Consider the following 24,378-nt stretch of genomic DNA (forward strand, 5'->3'; position numbering starts at 1 on the left):
TTCCTTACTGATTCACATGGAGTGGGGCTGGAAAACAAGTCCCAGAGGAACCTGCTCCAATGTACCTTGTGGCGCATGAGGCATTGCGGCGAGGCAGATGATGTAATATCGATTGTTTCTTAGTGAGAGAGGAGGGGAATGTCAGCCGAAGAAATTACGCCTGTGAATAGCAGATGAGGAGGAAATAATGAGAGAATTGGTGGAGTAAATGAAGACATAAAAGCATGTAATACAAAGAAAGAAGCATATGCTCTTAGCCCCGTGACCTGCTGTGGTATTAGTGTACAGTTTTAGTAATGTAATGATCATTAAGGCTCTGATCCCCATTACTAGGAGGAGCATGGAGATTTCTCTTCCTTGTACAAGACTGCGTTTCAGTCTGGTATTAATAAGAATTGGTTTCACATATCATTACACTTTCCTGGCTTAATCATCTTTGAGCGTATTGTGTGTTCAAATGTTGCCATTTTGGGCAGAGCAGTGAGCCAGTCATCTTAACAGGTTGCTTTTTCCAGCATCTCAGTACAATCCCTTTCAGCGTACACGAGTGCCATCACCACAGCCCTTTTTGACAGATGAGGATTGAGGCTCAGGGCTCTGACACAACCATGTGACAGTTTGCATTGATAGGGTTTATTTCCTCCCTTCAGATAAATAATACTGGGGGTTTTTTTAAGTAGCAGCCATGGGAGTGTCTGTGTGACACGTATCATGTCAAGAAAGTCTAGTAAGGAATTTTCATGCAAACAAACTTTTGCCCCAAACCCAAGAGGGAGATAGAGAAAACTGAAATCAGGTGGCAGAAACAGGTCAGCTGCAGCAGGGTTGGTTCCCTGTCAGCTCGAGGTGATGCTGCTATGAGGACAGTCTCTCGCAGACCCAGCTGGCTGAACTCTGCTGTGGTAAGCCCAAAGCCACAGGAACTCTGGCGCAGGCAGAAGCTCACAAGGATTTGAATCTGCTCAGCTCATGGCTGGAGGGATACTCAGGAGACAGAGGTAGCTGTTCCTCTGTTCTGCATTGGGAGAAAAATAAAAAAAAATAGCAATAGTTTGATTTTTTTCAAGCAATTATTTTCCCCTTTTTTCCCCTCCCCACAGATTTTCCTTTTCAGGGGGAGAATGACTCATTTTTTCTGTTGAACCAAACTTTTACAAATGTCAGGATTTCTTGCAGAATGGAAGTCCTGTGTTTCAACCAACTCTCAGCAAAGACAGTTCAAACCAAGGCATCTGCAGTGTGTTTAGTTCCCTTAGTTACATGCCACGTGCATCCAGGTAGAAAGGACAAGAGTCTGACACAGCTAAGACAGTTCTTTAAATTGAGTCCTTCCTCGGCTTTTAGAGAAGTGAGGAATGTATGTCTACATCCAGGAAGACAGTAATAAGAGTACCTCTGACCTTGCCTGTGTTCATCCCCCTGCTTATCATATCAGCATGTTTCCAGTTTCTCCTTTCCATTGTTTGGAGGAAAACAGAGCTGCAAGGAAGGGGATGATTTACAGAATACTTACTTCACTAATTCAGGCTGTATACACAAGGCTGAGAGCACATATCCTTTTTCCCAGATATGAATAGGGGCTGCCTTACTCAGTTTCCTCTCTCTCAAAAGTCAGCCTGCCCTTCTGCTTAGGATAGAAAGTCCTGACCCCACCTTCCAGGTCAACAAAGCACTCAGAAATAGTTCAAATGCAATGAAGATATTGCCTGGGATATTGCCTTTTCTCAACATAGTCCTTCTCTGCCGTGCAACATTTGGGACCAGGTCAGTGAAGACTGAGTTACCTTCTCAGGAGAGTGGCTGCCCATTCCTGTGAAAACTAGAGGTAGCAGTAATTTATAAACCCCTGGGACAAAACTACATCCGTTCTAGCTGGGCTTGGAGCAAGCTAGTTATATTCAACATCTTCTGAGATGGTACTTTGCTCCTAGAGACTAACTTTTCTAGATGCCTTCCATCTGTATGAGAGCAGGTAAAGCTGTGAATCATGGACCAAATGATTCAAGGATGCTTGCCTGGATCTGCAGCTTTTCAGCAACCTCCTGCTTTTCTGTGGCATGTGAGCAAAGTTCTATTTTGTTGCTGTAAGCGGATTGACACCATTTGCTGCGGCTGGTGTAGCTTTTGCAACGCATTTGTTTGCACTTGACTGTGTATATGTTATGCTCTTATGCTGAAAGGGGTGGCTGGGTGGCAGAGCAGAAGGCTACCCAGCTTGTTTTTCTGGTTGTTGAAGTGAGAAGTGAGAGCAGGCACACAGGAGCGAACTGGCCATAGAAGCTGGCTGGGCCACCAGGGACTGAGTCCTGTGCAGGGTGCAGAGCATGGATGGGTCTCAGAGAGGATGGAGGTAGGTAGATAGAGGCTTGACCTGTAGAGGAGAGACCCATGAGTCTCCTAAAACTTGCTGGCTGTGCATCAGGCCAGGAAAGGATTGGTTGGCCAGGAAGGGGAGACAGTGATTTCCACCACATTTCTTTTTATTTTGCCCTCCCCAGGGTCCTGGGCTTCCCTATGTTGGGATTGCCAGATTACCACAAAGCCCCACTTCGGAGATCCAGCCTCTGCTGCTAGGGTGCTTGGTGATCCCTTCAGGGAAAGGGGAAGGAGATGATCCCAGAGCTTCTGTGTATGTCACCCCAGTGAGACTTCTTGCCCTGGTGCCAGGCGAGGTGCCGGATGTCAGCAGGCAGGACCAGGCTGGGTGCCCAGCAGCATGTCCCAGCTCAGCCCACCAAGTCATTCTTTCCCCAGATCTCAGGAAAAATATATCCTCTGTCTGAGGAGAAAGAAGCCCCTATCCCTGGAGTGAGAATTCGTGCACAAGCCCCTGTTATCCTGCCCCTTCCTTGCCTCCTACAGTGTGGAGCCCCTCATCTGCCTCTCTCCTGCACAAGGGAAGAAGAGGGTCCACAGATTCCCCTTTCCTTCCTCCATGGCACAGTCTTGTACCCCAAGGCCTCAAAAGCCATCCACTGAAATGTATGTTATTCAGGAAAGAGAAACAGCAACAGGAGTGCTGAAGCTGGCACATGGAGGGTGTCCTTAAAGGTTTAATTGGCTTTATTTATGTCTCCAAGTACAGACAATTTGTCACTGGAAAGAGGGAGACACTGGATAAAACAAATAGTGGAGAAAAACAAAGAGAAATAATTAGGTACACAATATGCCTGTGGAGTGCATCTTAAAAAGAGTTATTTGGGACAGGCTGTACTGATGCTGGATTATAAAAAGGACTGGGTAATTTTATAAGTAATATAATGCTTCTCTAGTGTGTGAATGTATCTCAGGCTTCAGGAAATAAGGTACTCAGCTTACAAAAGCAAAATCTGCCACTTGTATCATATGATTATACAATTCTCTGGATCAATTACTATCCATTTTTTTTAAATTTTGCATTTCCTCAGGCCTTGGGTACCACCCAGCACTGGCAGTTGAATGAGCTATTAATGGAGCATTGGTGAGCATCCTAATGGAAAAGATCACATTACCAAAAAAAACCCCAACAGAATTGATTTGTTGTGTGTTCATCGATTTAGCCCCTTCCCTGACAGAAGTGAGGCATGCTGTGATCCCACTGCTTGTCCTTCACGCTTCCATCAGTCCTTCCCTCAGCCTCCCAGCTGCCGCACACGCCTCCGACTGCAGCAGCCATGGAAGCAGCAAGGGGCCACATCCTCTGTGAGTGCTGCTGTCTGGGCTGAGGGAACAGGCCCTTAGCTGGCCACACCAGCCTCTGCTTGTCTCCTGCTGTCAACCAAGGGCCTCATGGTCGATGGTGGCATTTAGAGGGCCACAAAGGAGTGAGGGGTCCTGTAGCAGAGGAAAAGAAAAGATGGAGAAGGGCTGTATGTATTGTGAAAGGTTTAGGAGACATGAGCGGAAAGGGGCATTTGGATGGGGGAAGCTTGGAGTGAGCTAAAATTGGGGTATAGAAACACACAGGATAAATTGCAAGAAAGAAAGGAAAGATGAACCTCTCCGATATCCAGCCATCCAAAACCCAAACGTATTCTTACTTGAATCTGCCTGGCTGCAATGATTTCTGAGGTGTCCAGACAGCCATATCCCATTTCTTCCCATAACCCTGTGGAAGAAGCATATTGCTGCTGCCCTGCTGAAGCTGGCAACCTCTCTTTTAAGGGGCAGAGCTGCAACTACCTTTATTTCAAACCCTAAAAAAAGGAAAGATGCGGAAAAATGCTTAGCAAGGAAGAGAAACATGGGGAGGACATGACAAACAGTGCAGAGCCATAGTGAGAGCTTCAAGCCCCCTGCAAATGGAACTGTTACGGGCATGGCCAAGGAGAAGCAAATGAGACCAAGGGAGAAGCAAATGGAGCCAAAACATCCTTGCCCTGAGCATCACTGCCCTCCCAGATCTCTCTCCAGATCCTTGGATTGTGTTGAGGAGCTGCAAAGTCACCCAAGTCCTCTTCATCTGTGTCCCGATTTGAGACAAATTGAGGGAAACGCTTTGGGAGGAACAACTCCTCCAAAGGAGGCAGGTTTCAGCTGCCCATCCCCCACAGGTTCAGAAAGAAAATTCCTCAGAGGAAAGTTAAAAAGGAAAAAAAGCTACTTACTTAACAAGCAGAGTGCACGCAGGCACGGAAAAGAATAATGCTAAATAATAAAGCCTCTTACTGTGGAGAGAACCTGAGTAGATTTCAGAGTCCTTTGTGGGTGTGGCTCTCTCCTCTCCAGAGCTGGGGTTTGGCGTGGGCCCTTCTGGGCCAACGGTGTAGGGCCTCCTGGTGATGTTCTGGTGTTGCTGAAGAGTCCAGAAGAGAAGAAGAAGACACCAAAGTCCCAGGGCTCCATACTTTAGCTAATGAATAAGAAGCTTGCTAAAAAGCAAAAGGAATGTAACTCTCTTGCCTGCTGCAGAAGCGGAGCAGCTGGGCAGGAGAAGTCAGTGAGCTTATCTCTGGAACACAAACCTCCAAAAGAATTCCACCGGCCCTCTCCCCTCTCCCTTAAAGGTACAGAAAGGCACAGGACAATGTGCTCAGCCCAAGCCACAGTGGCGTGCCATGAGTGTGCTGGAGAGGGAAAGCTGTTTCTTGTATCTTCAGGAATTATTTGAGGCTCACTGTGGTGTTTGATGCAGAGTTGCCCCTGACTGAAGCTGGCAGTACCTCTGGACCACTGGCAGCCAGGCACCTTCATTAGCAGTCGCAGTCACTGCACGAGTGTTGTCACTTGGGTGACTGCAAAAGGCTTTGGCATGAGTGGCACCATTTGGGCATTTTACATCTCCACACACACCTAAGCCCACTTTCTGACTAGCTCTGACTGGGCTTGAAAATGCAGTTTTCCTTTGTTGCATTAAATTTGGAAATATCTTACTGTAAAATCAAAACAGGACTGAGCCTCCCATGGCTGCCTGTTTCTCAAGGTAGGTGGTATTGAGGGCTCCCCATGAGCAGTGGGGCTGGCAGCCCAAACAGAAAAAGGAAACTTTGCACAAAAGGTTTTTAATCAAAGAAAGCAAAGAGCACAGCAGAGAAATGTATTCAGACTAAGGCCAGTCTTAAACACACTTCAGGGATCTAGTCTGAAGACCTGTGAAGTCAGAGTTTTTCTGTCAAGTACAGTGGGGTTTTTTGGATCAGGTTCTAAGTGCAATTTGTCTCCTATTTTTTTTCCTAGGTCATTATTGTTTGGGGGTTTTTTTGGTTTTTCTTTTTGCCTTTACCTTTTTTTTTTTTTTTTAAATAATGAGTAAAGCCACATCAGCTGTAGTGGATTGCTTCTCCTCTCTCTGCTTTCAGGAGCCAGGAAGAGAATCATTGAGCCATACTCCCCTGCTCCTCTGCAGAAAGCAAATGGCTATCCTTGGATATCAATCACTGGGGTAAAAGCTAAGAAATGTTACCAAGGAAACGTTGTCAGGCCCATTGGCAGTCTCCTTTGTTTAGGAAGTTTACCCATGAGCAGCATTTTATTGTTTTGAAATCAAGAAATCTTAAAATAAAATAAATACATCTTCGATGGCCTAACCTGTTATGCACCCTTCCTGGTGTAACAAACACCCAAAATATATTGCTCTACTCTGAGCCTTCAAATAGTTAATTCATTCATCATCTTTGAGTAAGTAATCTAAACTGGCCTTCTGAACAAATAAAAAGCAGATTTCTCCCTGGGTAAAATGTGTTATTTCTCCAAGCAGGTAAACATTAAAAATACTTGTAGTCCAGAGCAAGAAAAATGAAGGACTGCAATGTGTCACACGTTGATCCAGCTGTGAGGTGTGAATAATAGCAAAGTGGATGCAAAAGCGACAGAGCTGACTTTGATCAGTGAGATGCTACTTTCTCATTGTGTGGATGCATTTAGTACTCATGAAAGCAGGAGATTAATAGCATTGATTTTAGCCAGAGCTTGTGAAACAGGTGCTGCAGCACACTTCCAGCATGCAGCACTTACAACACCCTCCAGCCATGGACCTCTGTTGCCTCAGCCTCGTTTTCCTGGTGTCGTGCTACCCACTGCTCAGCACCTCCCGGGAGGTGGCAAGTGCCCTTGGCTGTGTGTCACTTAGGTACAAGCTGAGGGCACCCTGAGTCTCGTAGGAGGCATTTGTGCTTTGGCAAAAGTTTGCTATTTAAATAGGAGGCTGTGTTACACGTTTCGTGATACATGTAAATAGAAATCCTGGTGTCACCATCATCTCCTTTTACAGTCCCAGAGCTGTGGATCTCAGACTTCGAAGGTGGAGGGCTGGTGCTCTACAGCAGTGTAAAAATGCAGGTAAACTTGGATGCTGCCCAGTTCAGAGCCATCAAGGGTGCATGTGAAGCCACTCAGATTTCCCACTTGTTCACCTAAAATGATGCCCATTCTTGGTCCCTAAGACCTTTGAAGAGCATCTAATCCTCAGGCCACATTCAGCATGCTTGCATTCCCCCTAAATAGGAGTGAAGAGGAATTCAAATGCCCAGGAAAAACTAGGCCATGTGCTCATGGTGCATAGGAAGAGAGGATCCAGTTTTACATGAGCACTATAGCCAGGCCAGCCCTGCTCTCCTATAAACCCCGCTGTGAAGTGCCAGGAGCCTAGGGCTGGTGCTGGGTGGGAATGCTTCCTCTGGGAGCACTGGGGCCCTAATGGGCAATGTTGTGTCAAAGCACAGTCTGAAAAGACATCAATAAAGAATATTTTTCATACCCAAGTGCTTCCAAGCATTATAAACTTTCCCTCAGACAGAAAGGGCACAGTTGATGCCTTAATTATTGCAAAATAAAAAGATTAAAATTGACTAATGTGTTCAGGCACCAGGATCAAGTCACATATCTATCTAGTTTTATCGGCACTTTCTTGGGCAGTGCAAAGGGAGGCCAGTCAGGCCGTCCTGCTGATTAACTGTAATATTCTCTGACATATAGACTTATATCATTATTTCTGCTTATTTTTACATTTTGTCTTTAAGGATGGAGTATCCTGGACTGCAGGATCTTGTGGGAATTCCAAAATTGGAGAGACGAGAACTCTATTATCCTGAAAGGAATAAAAAACAAAAAAGAAAGGAAGAAGTAACGACCTTTTCTTCTCTGGCTGACTCAAGATACATGCAGCATGATCACCCTTGCAGCCACAGGCAGGCTGCAGACAGTTGGAGGGGATGCTTAGGTTAAAAGTGACACCCCAATGCTGGAGTAAACCCCCGAAATCTCACTGCCCTCTGCTAACCTGGGAGGAAACAGCAGCTCACAATCCTACATGAGACTGGGGTGACTGTCACTTTTGGGATGCTGTGCCTGGGCTTTCTTTAGACTTAACTCGTGTGCCTCCTGCAGTCTGCTGGAGCCAGCTGGTGTTTTGGGTGCTGTTCAGAGGGAAGAGTTTACATCAATGCTGAATACTGAGGAAATCTTCACAGATAAAGATGTGTGCAAATGTCTCTCTGCTCAGGAACTTGGGCCAGGCTTTGCTTTCTCCTTTCCTATTTTGCTGCCATTTATTACTTGAAATCCCTCATGACGCTTCCTGAGCCTGATCCAGATCAAGTGACTTTCCCCAAAATCACAGGAGTCTTCATGAGAGCCTGTAGTGAAGAGGAGACACTGAGGACATTAACCTCAGATGCAGGTCCCTGCCTCCTGTCCACCAAGGACTTCCTCTGCCATGGATAAAAATCAATTAAGTTTTGTTCTCTGCCTCAGCTTTCCATCTGCAGGAGAGGGAAGACAGCACCTTTGTGCCTCTGAAGGAAGGCAACATCAGTGCAGATGCACTCCCAGCCCTTTTCCCAGGGATGAGAGACTTTCCTCTCACAGCAGGAGCATTATTTTTCCATCAGGGCTTGCATATTAGTCCACTGCTCTGTAAGGGCAGCTACTTTCCTGGTCTCTTCCCAGGCATCCCCAGCCACAGCCCTAACCTACTGCTCTGTCAAGACTCACAAAAGCCACACAGCACCTTCCCTTTATGTTGCACAAACCAGTCACAGGCAGTAAGGACTGCTGCCCTTGGGGAAATGATCTCCCTCTCACAGAGGGATGCTGAGTCATGGAGGTGGAACATGAACTTCCCACAGCTGGGCAGGACACCCTTGCCATGGTTTGCTGGGGAAAGGACAAACTGCAGAGAACTGTTCACCTCCAATTTCCTTCTTTTCTCCAGGCTGGATGAAAAACTATTTCCTTAGCTGGTAGAGGGGCATCAGTATGCTTCAAGGCTATCATCACTCTGCTCTGCTTAACCACTTCTCCTTTCCCCCACACACCAAAGTCCTCTTCTTGCTCCTATGACACCTGCAGGCAGGGGACAGTCGCTGCCTGCCAGTGATTTGGTGATGGCTGGCAGTGATGAATCAGTGGCAGCTGAGAGCAGATATACCTCATGATCTCACCTCACACAGAGGAGGGAAGTGAGTGTGGTGAGCAAATATAGCCCCAACCTGGCTGATAACTGCACCTTCCTGCCTTTTGCCACTTGTGTAATGCCTGAACAGCATGAAAGCATGTCTACAATATGGGATTCTCAGAGATACTGAAGAGCGTTCATAGTGATGCTGCTGTGTTCAGAACAAATGCTTATCTGAATTAGTTGAAAATAGTATCATTTATCTTAGTGCTGTTCCCCCCATTTTCCTGTTCCAGCCCCACCATCATATAAAGAAAGTCCCTCAAAGCAGGCTTCTTGTTCATTCGTATTGACAGTTGGTAAAACCAGATAAAATGTGTCTCAAGACGCTCATCACAGCTCAGAGTGTCTCCTATTCTCTGTCACTCTGTGGCCTTACCCCGCTGGGTACAAGTAACTCCTCCGAGCATCTCTCTGTTGCAATATTCACGGGTCCAGCTGCACGAGGCTAGGAGAGCTTGCTTTTCTGCAGGGGGAATTCCAGGCAATGAGCAAAACTGGGATAGAAACATTATGAATATTTTCTTAATCACGTTAAACAAACAGAGGGAAAGGAATCCATAAAATGCAGCAAGGGTTATAGATCAGGCAGAGACCAACCACATGGAGGAGGAAAATGTGAGGAGTCTGGAGGGTGCTGAGTTGAAGTATTACTAGCTCCTGACTCCTGCTGAAAACTCTCCTGGCTTTAGCCGGCTTGCAAAGCCGACTGCTGGCAAGCCAGCTGTCCTCAGGCCCTGTGAGCTAAAGGCAATGTCCTGGGAGCGGCTGCTCCTATAGGAAATGAAAACACTGAACTGCGGAGCTGAGCAGGGCTGTGCCTGGGGACCCGTGGTGCTCCTGCCACATCAGCACCTGGAGGCACTGCACAGCTTAAATAACTGTAGCTGTGGCATCACCAGTGCCCAGCTGAGCAAGGCACAAACAACTGGCCATTGCCAACAGATATTTAAGCACCTGGAATGATTTTGGGCAGCTGTTTGCACTTGCAGTTACCTCTGTGGTCCCCTGTTCATACCCTGCACGGCAAAGGCGAAGCTGTGCTGTGATTTTTCATTAGCTGATTGCTTTTACAGCCTCTGAACTTTACTCTTTGATACTTGATCATCTGGACTTTTATTTGTTAAAGGAAGCATGACGTCTAACCACTTTCCTAATGTAGCCAGGTTGGTTTCATTTGCTCTCGCCCCGGTCCAAAGAGAGCCCACGTAATTATCGATGTGTATTTCTGCCTAGTGGATTTTTCCATGGAGCCTGCTCTTTTACGTATGCCAGCGTTCATACGCCACCCAGTGGCTCCCGAGGCGTTGGGTGCCGATCTCACCAGTGACAGTTCTTCCAGGTCCCCAAACCCCTTTTCCCATTAAGTATCTTCCCAGCGGCAAGGGCACGGGCAGCACAGAGCCGTGCTCCCGGGGGTTGAGGCAGCAACATCCTCTGAAGCTCTTTGCAGACCTTGCTGCAGGTAACCAAAGCACTTGCTCACTCCTGTAACCACATCACTTGTTCTGCAGTCTCAGGGTGCAGCATTGCACTGTCAAGTTTAGCATAAGTCAGTGGGGCACTTCATGTGCACCCTTTCCATTTGCTCACATCCAGCATGCACACGTGAATGCTTTCTGACAGGTCACTTGGGCTCGTGGTCACGTTCTTAGTTTTCAGCCAGCCTTTAGTCAAATTAAAATAAAGAAAGACATCTTCTTGGGTGAAAATCCAGAACATCCTTTCCCAATCATGTCTAGCCATGAGTCCTTCAGTCAAGCATAAAAATAGTCTCTGCTATGTCCCTGGCTTCTTACTGTCTCTCCCTGTTCACATTGCCTTGCACTGCTGCTCCTGAGCTGAGCGGCCAGTTTTGGGGCAAGCTGAGGGGAGAAAAAGAAATGACAATATACAGCTGAGTCCTAGACCACAAAGAGACCTGTGTGGGACCTCAGTTTTAACTGAACTGTCATTCCTGCCTTTTTGTTGGTTTTTCTCCTTCATTATTTTGCTATAAAACAAAGTCTTACACTCTTCATCTACTCTTCAAAAGCCAATGACAAGCACAAATAGCTCTCCAGCAAGATTTACATACTGTGCCATCCTGTGCAACAATAAATTTCCCTGCTGACTCTCTGCTTCTTGCATTCACCAGACTCAGCCAACTTTGTGCTTTAAGAGTCTGGTCTTTGATTTGACATGTAGTTATTGGACATTAGGCATTCATCTCATTCATTTCACTGTTCCCTAAGGGCATGTTCTTCACCATTTGTTGCCATAATGCTTGAGGGCAAGAAGTCATTTTTCTTATTTAGCCTCTGGTCTATTATTTCGCCCTGATGCTTGCTGTCAGATGCCAGAGATGAGATGCCCCTTTGGGCAGAGCAGGCACACCCAACTGTATTTTCAAAGCAAATCACTCTGAGCAAGGCAGCATTAGTGGCTGAACTGGGATGGAAAACCTGACCCTTGTAAAGTGATGCCCTAGTGACAGGCCAGGGATTGGTCCTAACATACATAGACCCCCTTCTCTGGAGGGAAGGATCCTGGAGGTCTCAGAAAGTCCAAAACGTGGAGTTTCAATGTTTGGTTTAACTGTGCCCCAGCTGTATCCCACCCTATAATGCAGGGCCAGGCAAGAGACACCCTTGTTTTTACCAGCACAGCAGGATCAGGGATTTGTCCCAGGACAACTTTTCACTGGTTAGCACAGCCGAGCTGGGGTTCAAACTAGTGCAGGGGGCAGGGCAATAGCTCCTCTCTCCAGATGCTCAGGATGCCTTGCCCCTCTTGGAGTCCTTCAGGGGACAGAGGGAGTTAAAAAGATGGAGAATAACTCTGTCCTCTGGACCAGAGCGCACGAGGGCAGGCAGCTCCTTTTGCAGGATGCCCTTTGTCAGAAACCCGACTAGCCATGCATCCTGCCTCCCTTTTGTTACCCAAACATTGCTGCTGCATAGCACTTGGCCAACACTGACCCCAAGCAGATTAGACACAGGTGAGTTCCTTGTGCTCTGGAGGGGCTTGTGGTGGCTGCAGTCACCTGCACGCTTCTTGGGGCTGGCCTCATCGCGGGGCTCAAACACTGCTGCACAGCCTGGCACATGCAATTCTGTATCCCTGTGTGCCACACCTGAAGGGCAAGGTGGGCAAAGGGACAGCTCCCATCTGGAGAGGAGCATGTGGCAGGACTTCATGTGGAACCCAGACCAAATTTAGCTAGAGTCTACCCTTTTGCATAGGTACCACATTCCCTTCCCAGGCACTTCTGAATCACCACATCCATCTGCAAACACTAAATATAATAAAAGGCCATCGTAGGCTCCATCCAAGCCTGGCTATAATTAAATATATTGACTGATAAATTGAATATAGTTATACCTCTCCATCTGGTCTCAGCAGAGGACCACTGACATTTTGTTCATATACCCTCATTTTTTTGTCTCTTTCAGAATGAGATTTGCATCATAGCTTTTTAATGAGCTAATAGTTAAAATAGCCCCCTATAATTATGCTAGAATAATCCAGCATTATTTCAGCTTAATTATAGGGGGATATCTTAACTATACATCATTTGCAGTTCTCAGTCACTCTAATGTGCAGATGTCTGAAGAAATGACATAAAACACTAGCAAGTTATAAAATATCTAGAGTGGTGCTCATTGCGTCTGTGGAAAATGATCACATCTATTTTCCGTACCTCTGCTATGCAGTCTCCCTGCTCAGATTATTTCCTGCTAACCAAGAGATAATATTGAAAGCAATGGAAATAAAATACTTCACTATCTCATGTCATGCTCTGATATTGTTGACTCTTTCATTTTCATATCTCCTTGATCCCTTCATAAATCTTCACATCAACATACTGTAGTTAATTTCTCCAAACCTTTAGCATCTCTGGAAGCAAATCAGTTCCTAAACCTACTGTCTTCATAGCTGTGGCTAGGCTATGAGCTGCCTTCAACTTTGCTATGGGTTTTTGCTTATTTGCATTAAATGACCTGGAAAAATTGCCCTGGGAGCACGCGGCACTGCTGTTCACGCTTCCCCCGTTGGAGACTGCCACATCCCAACAAGGCAGCATTGGTGGAAACATCAGCTTGCCATTCTGGATAGACACGTCTCTTCCTCACCACGTGGCTCTTCCCTGGTGTACCTCCCACAGTGGATGTGGGATGCCTGTGGGAAGACAGGAGAGGACTGACTGCAAAGTGGCTGTTGTTTGGGGAGGTGTAGCTGTCACCTCTGTCCGCTCACACTCAGCACCCCCACCCTGTATTGCCACTCCTTTCCTGTAGCAAGAAACGATGTATTATTTTAACTTGTGTCCCCAAGCATATACTGTCATGTTCACAGGTCTGCATACTCAGAGAAGGAAAGATTCACCAGACTATTCCCCTAAGGACTTCTATAAAAGGAAAAGCTGAGAGTTTTGTTCAGTCAACACCATTCCTCATGCTGCCTCATAGAGCAGAATTAGAGGGGAAAATCTTTGTACCTGAGAATAGGTGAAGTAAAAGGGATGGTGGGAAAGCTGGTGTCAGTAGCCCGTGAGGACAGTAAGAGCCGCATGCACACACAGAGCTCAGCAGTGAGATGATGGGAGTTTGGCCTGTGGTCCACCTGTGTGTTTCCACGGGCATGGAGAGGGCCATCAGAGACAGGCTGAAACCACATGGGAACTTCTGCAAGGCTGCTCTGACCGTGAAGGGTGTTACTGTGAAAGGGTCTCCATAACTCAGTGAGGCATAGTTCACGTCCTTGAGCAGACTGGGCAGATGGGCAGCACTGCTGCTTCCAGGGAGATGTCGAGCACTATGGGAGAGCACTGGGAAAGGACTGCTAGCTCCAAAGGGAGCATAGGCAGAGCTGGATTTCTGTGCAGCCTGTGAACCAAGTACTATTTTTAGATTCACTTCTCTCTTTTAACACCTGTGGATCAGCCTGATGGACAGAGAGATAGTGTATAATAAATGTCATAACCTCCTTGGAAAATACCTCATGGCTTTTAAAGTAATCCCTTGATACTTTGAAAGGACTGCTGCTTGACACTGATTAAACCTCTGGGAGTTGGTCATGCTGAGGTAGCACTTAGTGCTTGTAGGATGCTGTTCCCTTGCCAGGACGGTCTTCAATTTTGTTCTTCAAGGCAATACAGGGTCCAGAACCCCTCAGGACTATGATTCTGATGTTGATTATCTGGGCTTGCATCAGGGATGTCCCTCCTTGAGGCACTAACTCATCTTTCCTTCAAAGTGGTAATAGTTGTTACAGAAACCTTGTCCTTATTCCCACTAGTCCTACAACCCCACCAGCATCCCTCTTCCTCAGCAGAAGTCCTGGTTTCTGGGTGGTGACGCCTCTCCTTAACTTGTTCCTCATAGGAGTTTGCCCTTTCCCTCCCTTCACAGAGCATCTGACTGAAGAGGAAGGAAAGATTACCCTTTGAGCATCTCACACTCACACAAACAGTCCAAATAGGCCTTGGGAGAGTTACAAGCAGGACACTGATGGTGGAGGGAACTACAGAAGTTGGTCTTATCCATGCTCCATTCCCACAGAAGCCCTTGACAGGCAGTAGTCCAGTGCTGATACACTGCACCTGGAGAGGGTCGGTGTCCTCTCACCTGTCAGCCCTGCACTTTGGGCTAAGGAAAGTCTTTGCATGGCTGTGTTTGCATGGTAAAAGTGGGGCTGTGCTAGCCTGAGCTGTCAGCAGAGATAGCCCCCTTGCAGACCATCCCACTTAAATCAACATACTGAAGAAATGCATATTCTAGAAACTTCTAGCCTTCCTATGCTTCTCTTCTGATACTTCATAGCTATAATGCTATGTACCCTTACTTTCCTATACTAGGAAAAAGAAGTAGAGGGAATTGGAGCATTTGTTCATCATCATCTTGTAAAAATGATTGAGAGCAGTCTCATTAAAATCCTGAGTATTAGAAATCACTTCAGTATGCATTTTTTACTTATCCAGGTTTTTGGAAATATTGCTTTTAGGGTGAAGTCCTAAAGGAAATCACCTTTTATGACCTAAAAAAACCATTAGAATCAATTATATTGAGTTATACCAAGCTGGAAGCTGACCCCATCAGCAACTTTCTATGACCTACTTGTGAAAATGGTAAGGATAAAATAATCAGGAGTTACACAGACCTCTAGTACCTGGAGGCCTGTTTGCTCTGCTCTTATTTACATATGCGTGTCTTCCTCCTACAGATCCTCATTAAACTCCCTCATCTTCTATGTGAATCAAAAGTATCTTCCTCATCTCCCTTGCTGATGCTGAAAAGGCCTTCATACAGGTGAAATGCAAATGTCTGTCTTACACTCAAAAAGATCTCACATCCTAGAAATGTCTGTAAAACTAGTTAATGCATCTTATGAAGGCAACTGTCTCCTGTTCCCAGAGCCTATTAAGTTCCCAGAGCTCAGTCCCCTCCAGAGTCCTCCAAGGACTTTTCTGCACCATGTCTATAAAGACTCCTTTATCGTCCTTCCATAGTAGCCATCCTGGGCTGCAGGTGACCAGGATTTTCATTCCTTCACCCTTTCTTTAAGCTGCACTTCAGATAGTGACAATGCAGCTGATAATGCTTGTTTTGGTCCAGAGTCTTCTCAGCTAACTGCAGGTGCAGGGCAGGGGCTTCCTCTCCAGCAACACAGGAGAAGAGGAAAGAGGACGTCTCTAGCAGCTGGGAAAGCTAGATGCCTTCTCTGCCTCAGGGGGGTAACCAGACCATGTTTCCAGCTGAAGACCTTCAGCTGTGGCCCTTCAACTGCATGATGAGTCTTTAGATCAATGTAGATCATTGCCAAAGTTCATCTAACTGGTAAATAGTGATAAAACAAATCATCAGCACCTCCTTAACCCCACATCTAATGGCTGTGCTGGAAGCATTAATGAGTAGGAGAGCTGGATGAGCTCTGCCAGAATGTTCCCAGACACAGTCACTCACAGATTTTAATGAATTTGGCCAGAAACCTCTCTTGGTACTTGCTGCCTTGCATTTTCATATGACAGGCTTTTATCAGCACGCCTTGAGTAAAGGCAGTGTTTCCAGCCTGTACACATGAGCATTCCCAGGAAGCAGAGTTTGAAACTGGGCTGTGCAGGTGTTGGAGCTCAAAGTCCATATGTGCCCATTTGAAAGCACCCACGGCCTGGTGCCCCCATCTGGGCAGTGATGCTGGAGTGAGGACCAGCAACTCCTCCTCCAGAGTTCTTTGAGAGGAAACCAGTAGCTTGGAAAGAAACAAAACCAGACCTGGAAATGGGCATGCTGAACCATTCTGGGTAGCTGGGATTTGCTGTTGAGAGCACTGGCTTAGGATGCAGAAGTTTGCTCTTATATTGCTTACTCTGACTCAGTGTGTGAAGACAGTATATCAAGGTCATCTCTGGCACATAAGCTCATGATGGTGAGCACAAGGCTGTGAAAGTTTCAGTTATTTAATCCTTTAGGAATCTGTAAAGAAAGAGCTGAAGGCCAGGTTGTGGCGCATCACTCCAAGCAGAGAGGGAGAATTTGATTGTCTAATGAAGGCTCCCTGATTGACTTTCACTGGATCTTGTGTTTGTTCATTAATGTCACTTTACTCCACATTAACCTGTTCAAATACTAACCCAACAAAGCAAATTATCTCAAATCTGTTACTTGTCTGATAATGTGTAATTGTGCTGATTAGATATTCACTTACTTTAAATCCTTAACTAAACCCTTAATTTGAGGTGAGCCTTTGAAGGTGCACTTAACAAATAAAAGTACCTCCTATCAAAGAAGAGTCAGGCTTCCCATGCTCAGTCAATTGACCTTAGAAGCTCCTAATGTCCAAAGGCCACAAGTGAGCTTCAGGGATCCTGCAGAGTTTATGAAGCAGAGCAGAGCTTCTGTAGAGCAAGGGGCTGGCTGGGACTGTCTGCTGCAAGCCCCAGACCCGGGTGGGACACACAAAATAGGGTGTGCTAGGGAAGGAGCGACAGCCAGCCTTGCACAGGAGGAAAGGCAAGGTATTGGATCTATCAATTTTCTCAGTGCTGACTGAGAAATCAGATGTTGTTAGAATGTGTGTTCAGTTTAAAAACCTGGCAAGGCCAGATGTTCGCTAAGTGGATAGACTTCGGCAAGTGCCTGCACATTAAAATACAAACCAAAAGTGAAAAAGTGAGTGCAACTGAAGCATTAAACAAACATCGACAGGACATGCATGAGCACACACAAATCACTGTGTTTACAGCACAGGATGCACAGAACTCCCATTTGCATCTGAAGACATTTAATTGTTCATATGCTGCATACACACGCTCCCTTTTGCCTTCCGAGCCTCAGCAAATGGACACATAAATCGGGGCACATAGCTACATAAATGGCCAGTTCACCTGGCAGCACACACTCACATCTGGAAGTGCAGCAGCTTCCAGTCTGGGCATCTGGGAGTGAGGCAGGTTCCACTCTGCCCCAGCCATGGAACATCACCTCCTGGCAGCATTCAGCTGGTTGTCTGAGCTGACTGTCCATGCCACATCCTGGCAGGAGCTGTTGGATGTCCCCGAGAGCTACAGCATCCCCTGACCACTGTCTGAAATGCCAGCACTGCCCCAGCGCCTGTGAATGCATTTCCCTGGCTGACACCTCCTGTCTTCCTGCAAACAGGGAGAATAAACCACAAGCAGTTCTTTTAAATGAAATAATTCAGTATTTACACTGCAGCAGTCAGATCACAAAACTGCAGCAGATGTTACAGCAGAGCTCCAACTCCACTGTTCCAACAACTAATGCAGTATCCGGTCAGCTCTCACTGTGACCAGGCACAAAAGCAGGCACTAATATCTATGCCTCCCTACTTGCTTGTGAGGCAGACACACCATTGTAATTCTGAGCAAGTCAGCAACATGGTCTGTGAGGTCCCATAATGGTTAATGCTTCCTCACCAGAGAGAGTTTTTCAGTAGACTCAGTCTGTACACTGTGTCATTACCCCCCCAGCTTTGATCGTCAATCTGAAGAGCATATCACCTTGGAGATTAACAAAGAAATTCTGGCTGCAAAGCTGCTGAAAAGGCCACTTTGGTTGATTTTCTTTTCATATTGCTCTGTGTTTCTGCTTCACAGAACAGAAGGGCAATAAAAATTAGTTTCATGATGTAATAAAATATTTGCCTCTGAGGTTTCTGGAAGCTGAAGCACTGGTATTTTATTAGCATGCAAAAATTCATTATGGATATAAAAGTGATGACATGGTGTGGTTGCTAAACCTTAGGATATCCCAGGCTTAGAACAATGTAATCAACCAGATGAAATAACATTTTAAACCAAACAAGTTTACAAACATTATCATTAAAAAGTAATAGTAAGTAAACTAACTATTTCCAGTCCGTAATTGTTTTAATCTTCATGGAGCAGGACTAAAAAAGCATCATCAGCTGGCCCCAAATGCCTCAGGATTTGGTTTTCAGTTTGGAAAGTCTGCCTTTCTGAAGATTGCCAGAAGTTCACAAAGTTTCAGGCAATTTCAGGCTATCTCTGTTTTCCAAGGTTCTTTTTCCTGTCCTCCCAAATTTCTTGAGCTTAGACAAAAACCCCATTTTGTTACCTCTCTTGCTGCCTGGCTTCGCAACAATGTTGAACAGCATCTCCAGAACTAAGAAAAGGAGCACATCCTGATGACCCTCCTCTGAGAGATAGAGCACTTAGCTGTAGGAAAGAAAGAGACTGATTATTTCGTGTTACTTGGTTTTTTCTTCATTTGTCCAGACACCGGTGTTCCCATGTTTAGGTCAGACTTGGGATATGCAGGACAAGACCATGACACAAGTTACTTTGTGTTCTCAGTAAGTCAGAAAGATATTAACAAAGTGATTTTTTCTGAAAAGAGGCTTTCACTGGCATTGGGGGATGTTTTGGTACAAAGCATTAAATTGCTGGCTGACAGTATGGACTGTTTATTAAAGAAACTGCAGAAGATAAAAAATCCACTGCAAGCACTTTGATGTGTGACGAGCCATTACCTTGTGGCCTCCCTCAAAGTTTAATCAAATACGCACAACTAAGTTTTATGTTTTTCCTGATTTTGGCTGGGATAGAGCTAATTTTCTTCTTAGTAGCTGGTCCAGTGCTGTGTTTTGGATTTAGTATGAGAATCATGTTGGTAACACACAGATGTTTTGGTTGTGGCTCAGCAATGCTTGTTTTAAGTCCAGGGCTTTTCAGTGTCTTGTGCTCTGCCAGTGAGGAGGGGCACAAGAAGCTGTGAGGGAGCATGGCCAGGAGAGCTGACCTGAGCTGGCCAAAGGGATATTCCACACTATAGAATGTCATGCCCAGAGTATAAACTGGGGGGAATTGGCTGGGAGGGGCCAATCGCTGCTGGGGGACAGGCTGGACATCTGTCAGCAATTGTCTTGTGCATCACTTGGTTTTCTTGGGTTTTATTCCTCTCTCCCACTCTCCTATTATTATTATTATTATTATTATTATTATTATTATTATTATTATTATTATTATTATTATTATTACATTTTACTTTATTTCCATTAGTAAACTGTTCTTAACTCACAGGTTTTACCATTTTGTCCCCATCCCACCAAGGGGTGGGGAGTGATAATTAGTTGTCGGTTGGGAGTAAACCACAATAACTTTTTTATCATCAGAAAGGCAATAAAAACAAACCACAAAATGAAGGTACTGTTTTACCAGCAACTGGGTAAGCTGGTGGATGCAAGAGCCATGCTTCATTTGAGTGTTTTGCAGAGGCTGAAATGTTCCTGCATGAGCTGAAATAGCTGAAAATCTGCTCGAAACACCCAGCAAGGCAAAACCAGGACCCAGTGGTGTGAGCCGGAGGGTCTCCATATGGTCAAATGCAAGCAGAGAGCAAAGGGAGAAGGTCCAGCAGCCTGTTCCAGCACCGAGGTAGGGAAAGCAGATGAAGGAAGCAGGAGAAAGCTGAGCAGATGAATAGCATGGTTTTCAGCCTGGTCCATGAGCACCCTGTGTAGGCAGAAGTGACACTGCCCATCACCTCCAAGGAAACCTCACCCCACCAGCCCAGAAGAGGACAAAGATACATGAGAAGGGTGGGAAATGTCACTGGAGCAGTCAGAGAAAGGCAAGGACCCATCAGAGAAGGGTTTACAGAGTCACCATGACCACAAAGTTTTTGGGATGAGAAAAGGATAAAGGCCATGAGCTGTCAGCAAAGAAACACTCTTCTCACCTTCACCCACACCAGCAACGTTCAGAGCAGTGGGGCTTTGTACACCTTTTGTAAATCACCAGCCCAGGTCCAAACCAGGGACAACATTTTGTGTTTGACCTTCTCACTAGCCAAGCTAAAAACCTGGGGGAGCTCACAGGCCAAAGTCATAGTCTAATTTTACCTCTGTTAACCTTGTTCAGCTTCCTAGACTCTTCTGCACAGGGAAGGCTCATTAAGTCTGAAACACATTCATATTTTGCCTTTTATATCACAGCAAGTCAAGAGCATTTTTTAAGCATGACTGTAAGTAATTATTTCATAGCAATACCATTTCTTTTCCCTTGGCTAGATTTTCTTATTTGCTGAAGAAAACAGCAAGGCCACAGCATGAGTACCAGAAAAGACTGTTGCTTGCAAAAAGAGCCTAGGGTTGTTGATACCACATGAACCTGCATCCCAGAGAACCTCTGGTGAACCATTGGAATCCTTGTGTGTTTTGGGAAGACTTAATCAAGTTGGGCTTTTTTCTTCCCATTCTTCATGTCCCATCAACCCTGCAGTCATGACGGATGCACAGGCTGGAATGACCAGCAATCATTGAAAACTGTTGCCTCTCCCGTTTCACCATGAGCACCCTGCTCTACCCTTTGTTTGGAGCATTCAGTCCATGAGCCCCCAGGAACTTCTAGGCTTAGTGTTTTGGAGGGCAGAGTAGTTGTGCAGCATTGCTTTTGCCATAGTGTCCAATGCCACTTTTTTATAGCCAGGCCTCAGCCACACTGACAGCCATGGATATTTGGGGTTAAACATTCCTTTGCCAGGTAGCTTGAGGATGTTTGGAAGACATGTATGGAAAGGCACAGGTTCTGGGACCATTCAGTACCCTGCATTTACATCTACAGCACAATCACCTGAAACTGGATAGCACTCAGTGACCCGCACAGTACTTTCCAATCCTCCTTCTTCACTAATCAAGTGGAACTGAGTCACAAGCAGAATGCAATTATGCAGCGAGGTTCAGTTATGCATAATAAAAGCATCCCACTAAAAGGAGCAGTCTGTGAAGTGGCAGCAATACCAAGAGACCAAGCAGTGACAATGCTCAGGGCATAATAACTGACAATGAAGTGTAGAGACAAATAAAGACTAATACCGTTTTGGTCTTCTTCAGTGAGGATGTTATGTTGTAGGATGGGATATTTTCTCTTTCATGGTAATGGACCTGCTGTCTCTCATACGACCTCTCCACACAGAAAATTACCATATGTAATTGCTTCAGCAGAGTGATGCTCTTATTGCTGTCGCTCTTTAGCTAAGATCACTTATTCTCTGAAAATAATAGATTTTGATAAGTAGTTGGGAGTTCAAAGAAGAGCAGTGAGAAATCCAATGAAACCAGGCCAATTTTGTTACTTTCCAATCTTGCATATTCATAGCATGCACTGACTCCTGTGGGAAGGTTAGTGAAGTTAAACAGGCAGCTGCTAGATGACAAAAACTAGAGAAGAATAAAGTATGCAATGGCTATTACCTAGGCAGGAGACATCATGTCAACTACCCTGTGCAGAGAGAGAACTGCCCACCACAGCCTATGGAGTAATTTTCTCCCCAGAGGAATCCAATTGTAAAGATCACCATGAAAACCTATTAAATTGACCCTGGAGGTAATACTAATAGAGAATCCTGTATCAGCAGAAAGATGGAAAAAATGACATAAAAAGGTCTTTCCTTTTTATAAAACTCAGAAGAAGGAGTGATGCATTTTTTCTTTCATTTGAAAGGCTTGCCTAAGTAAGATTTTTTCAAAGGAAGTTCTCCTGACAGCATGCTGAAAATGAAGACTTTTCTTTGATAGCAGCAAAGTGCATAAATGATTCACTGGAGAGAGAAAAAAACAATCAGAGTTAGGGTGACAACGACACGATGCAAATGTCAGTGTGAAGAGGCATTTCAGAGAACCAGTAAACAAGCTTCCACCCCTAGTACATGCCAACTTGTAGACTAAGACCTCAGGACCTAACTTTCAAGTAAGGATTAATCAAGCTTCCATTTCTGCAACGGCTGATGAGAAACTGTGTCTGCATTACGGCACCGCAAATAAGTTTTGAGTGGAAATGTCAGCAACAGGACACCTGAACTTCCAGTCTGTGGGGAGAATTGGAAAGATGATAAAGTAAAGGTACAAAATTATCATTGGGTAGCTAGAGACTTTCTCTTCTAATTAAACTGGTTCTGGATTGTGGAACAGATGGTGAAGAAAAGTATCTGATTTTAGAGCAGAGTCTGACATCACTTAAGGGATGTAGTTGCTTATGATTGCTGATGACTGGATTTGATCGTCTGTGAAGTCACTTTCTTTCTTGTGATTGCGTGTCCCTAATTCTGCTCCCTCTGGAGACAGTTATAAATGGTCCTTTGGTGTCCACAGGGACATGATGGCACAAGGATGTGAAGTCTCTAGCAACTATATGGCACCTGCCTCCATGGTCTGTGCCTCTGTGCACAATGGCAGCTCTTGGGAAACACTAGTATTGACGGAATGGGTAAAACTGAGCGTGCCCACCATCAAGCAGCACTGACAGCTGGGTGTATCACAGTCGTTCAGCTCAGTGCAGCTGTACCAGCACTGCTTGCCAAAGCGGGTGCTCCTACTCCCTTTTACCTGGAATGACAGCAGTTAGAGGCTGCCCAATGCACAGCTGAGAGATGCATGAAGTATCAAGTGCCTCAGTGAGACTCCTATTTCCTGGGTTCGCAAGGTACTTCAGAAAGATTTTTCTGGGCTCTTTTCAAGATGTATGGATGTTTCAGGGACACAGCTGAAGAAAGATCTCAAAAGCATGCAAAAATGTATGACTAGCCTGGACCCCATAGATAGGAGATACCAGTCATGTCTGCACTCAGGCTTGAAAATACTTTGATGTTTCATTATTGTTTTCAGGCTTGTTGTCGGGCCCATTGCTGTCTGGTCCCACTCATGTTCTGGCCATGACCTGATTCTAACTTGGTCATCAGCCCTGAACTTAACAGGAGCTAACTGTGCACTATGGTTGGAAGTGAAGGCCTGGCCCCCATCCTTTTACGCTTCCCCCAGAACCCTGCTGCTGTGCAAAGTGAGTTAAAGATGTTGACAGATGCAGATGGCAAGGTGTCAGCTAGAAATGGTTCTGTAGAACCAGGGAATGAAGGAATCGTCCCTCAGGCATGGCTGCAACAACCTGTAAGCATTTCAGGTTCAACCCAACCACTCCACCCCAAATCTGCTGCTTTCCCACATTTCGTCTGGAGTGATTATTTGCAAGCATACAGAGAAGGAGAATAGTTCTCTGTTCTTTTGGTTTGATTTTTTAGCCATATCCACCCCTGTGCCTGTTCCATACGCAGTCCCACGGGCAAAGCAGCAGACCTCAGGAGGCAATGAACTTTCATGAACTGGCTAGGAATAAAATAGGCAGGAGCTGCTAACACCAGTCCAGCCACTGAAGAACATATATTGGTTTGTGGCTAACCCATTTCCCATTACATTCATGCCAAAAGGCATTTCCTTTATCTTTTGAGCTTCAGAGAGGGGAAGAGAAGCTAAGCTCACAGCAATTGTCCTTTCATAGGCAGGATACAACTGGGTGGTTTTGGAGGCAGTGAATGAAGATGATTAATTATCACTCACTTTTTCACTCCATCAGATATACAAGGGATATGCCTGTCATGCTGACAGTCTCCCTGCTCAGCCCTCTGTACACACAGCGTGAGTGGTGTGATTCAGTCTCACACGCCACCTTCTGAAGGGAAGAAACAGAGCCATGAGTCAGTGGGACATGGTTCCAAGTGTCCTTAATGCAGTAGTGTCAGCCTTACTGAGCAGCACTGAAATATTTATTAAACACAAACACGGGAGTGATTGTTTTTAATTTGGCACTGCTATCTGAAGAGTCAGAAGACACAGCACAGAGCAGCTTAATAAAAATGTTTCATTTCAGAATGATCCTTACCTGGCTACAAGGAATGAAGGAAACAGAAAAATAGTTCACTATAGCATTATAATGAACTGTGGGACATAATAATAAGTGTGAGTTTCCTTTTCTGATGCCCAGTTACCCTTTGTGTATGTACCAGCCAGGAACCACATATCAGATAAAAGAGAAGATAGCTATGCCAAGGAAATCTGGGACCCTTAGCTGAGCTAATGGCCCAGCAAGCCTCATTAGTAACGACAATAGAAATGAATAATGACTGTAATAAATAATCACTTGGCCTTTAGGTAAGATGTATTTTATTTCCCATTGTATATGCCAGAAGTTAAGAGTATTTATAAGCTACAGTCAC

This window comes from Aphelocoma coerulescens, chromosome 3 (genome assembly GCF_041296385.1).
Source record: "Aphelocoma coerulescens isolate FSJ_1873_10779 chromosome 3, UR_Acoe_1.0, whole genome shotgun sequence".
Lineage (NCBI taxonomy): Eukaryota > Metazoa > Chordata > Aves > Passeriformes > Corvidae > Aphelocoma > Aphelocoma coerulescens.